Source organism: Leishmania donovani, chromosome 5, assembly GCF_000227135.1.
Source record: "Leishmania donovani BPK282A1 complete genome, chromosome 5".
Taxonomy (NCBI): domain Eukaryota; phylum Euglenozoa; class Kinetoplastea; order Trypanosomatida; family Trypanosomatidae; genus Leishmania; species Leishmania donovani.
The window spans coordinates 450,712-452,426 of record NC_018232.1 but is presented as its reverse complement, the minus strand read 5'-3'; the positions used below and the strand labels follow the sequence as shown (position 1 = coordinate 452,426).

Here is a 1,715-nt window from a genome sequence, read left to right as displayed (position 1 = left end):
TGGGGAGGAAGGAGTGCGCGCGATCAGACGAGGCGGGGTTGGTTTCACGGCGTGCGCCACTCAACGTCCATCTGCGACGGCTTTACATCAGCCTAGGTGTCGATCATGTCAACGCGCAGCGGCGGGCACGCACGGCCCCCGCGACATCACACAGGCACAGCTCTCTAGATGCGCACGCGCACACCCACACGGCGTGCACGGCGCCGGCGCACGTCAGACTGGGGCGACATGGTTGCTATCATCGCGACTCAAAGTCTGTGATGTTACAGTCAATCATCATCTGTGCACAGGTCCACAGCGGCGCGCGGAGCAACAGGCCGCGAGGGCAACGGCGACCGCCCTGGCGAGGCGCAGTGCGCCGCACGCACCCGCACCCTCGCTGCTCCTCCTCCGCGCATCAGCAGCGCACACACAGGCACACGCGGCTCGCAACCTCAGAGTGGTGCATGATAGTCTCTCAGTCAGGGGGCTCCTGATGCGTGCGTCGGCACGCCTGAATCAGTTTTGTGCATCCTGCGTCTGCGTCCCTGTCGCGCTCTTTCTCTCTCTATGTGCCTGTGCGTCAGTGTGTCGCCGTGCACGCCGCTCCCATCGCAGCAGCAGCAGCAGCAGCACACACGCATACTCCGTCGCTCGCTCTCGTGCCGCCTGAACCAGTGGCGCGGATGGGACACACCATCGTCACTTTACCTGACGGCACTGCACCGGCACCAGCACGCCGTCGCCCCTCCCACATCTCGTACGACACTGGCGGACGGCGCCAGCACCAAGCGTATGCAGCGGCGCGTCCGTGTTTAATCGTACTGCGCACGCGCACCGCCAGCGGCGTCCCACGCAGCGGCGGGGGGCACCGGTGTCGGCCACAAAGGCGGCAGCGGTGCATCAGCTCAAACTGTGCTTTGTTGTCGTGTTGTCTGTCATCCCCCGCACCGTGGCACCGCGTCCGCGGGCAGCCTACAATCTAGCGCTCCAGTTTCATGCACGGTGCCTGTGGGTCTTGCGGCACGCGCACTACAGTGAGCGCGTCGTCTCCTCGCGCGCGCGCAGGCAATGTGTAACGCATGGTTGGTTGCGGACTCGTCATGGCCCCGACGGGGCTGGAGCGCACACAGGATATGCGTAACGGGAACCGCGGCGCGCGGCGGTGCGTCAGGCGCGCGCGCAGCACGCCGAGCATCACGCCGCGCGCTCGCATCCCTTGCTCTGTGGCCCCCCGAATCGCAGCGCAGACGGCACATGCACGCACGTGCGCCAGCGCCGCAGCGACTCGAGGCCGTACGCCCAGCATGCGCCGACAGGCGGCACGGGCGCCCTCAAGGTGACGGGGCCAGTGGGCAGCAGTAGCACCAGCAGTACAAGCAGCGCCACGCACGCCGCACACGCGCACTTGCTCGCGCAGCGCGGCAGCAGGCGTTGTGGGTGGCGGGGCCGCAGCACAGGGCAGAGATGCCGCGCGGCAGGGGTGGGGAGGAAGGAGTGCGCGCGATCAGACGAGGCGGGGTTGGTTTCACGGCGTGCGCCACTCAACGTCCATCTGCGACGGCTTTACATCAGCCTAGGTGTCGATCATGTCAACGCGCAGCGGCGGGCACGCACGGCCCCCGCGACATCACACAGGCACAGCTCTCTAGATGCGCACGCGCACACCCACACGGCGTGCACGGCGCCGGCGCACGTCAGACTGGGGCGACATGGTTGCTATCATCGCGACTCAA

At 67.0% G+C, this 1,715-nt stretch overlaps 4 non-coding genes across 4 annotated transcripts; all 4 read right to left on the bottom strand.

Annotated features, from left to right (window-relative positions):
• Window positions 1-732: 732 nt before the first annotated feature.
• LDBPK_05snoRNA4 lies at window positions 733-807 on the bottom strand. The gene has a single exon (XR_002966704.1). It is a non-coding gene; the product is annotated as an uncharacterized ncRNA (small nucleolar RNA).
• A 65-nt stretch (window positions 808-872) lies between these two features.
• Window positions 873-926, bottom strand: LDBPK_05snoRNA3. The gene has a single exon (XR_002966703.1). It is a non-coding gene; the product is annotated as an uncharacterized ncRNA (small nucleolar RNA).
• Window positions 927-959: 33 nt separating this feature from the next.
• Window positions 960-1,026, bottom strand: LDBPK_05snoRNA2. Its single transcript, XR_002966702.1, has one exon. It is a non-coding gene; the product is annotated as an uncharacterized ncRNA (small nucleolar RNA).
• A 51-nt stretch (window positions 1,027-1,077) lies between these two features.
• Window positions 1,078-1,333, bottom strand: LDBPK_05snoRNA1. The gene has a single exon (XR_002966701.1). It is a non-coding gene; the product is annotated as an uncharacterized ncRNA (small nucleolar RNA).
• Between the last annotated feature and the right edge of the window lie 382 nt (window positions 1,334-1,715).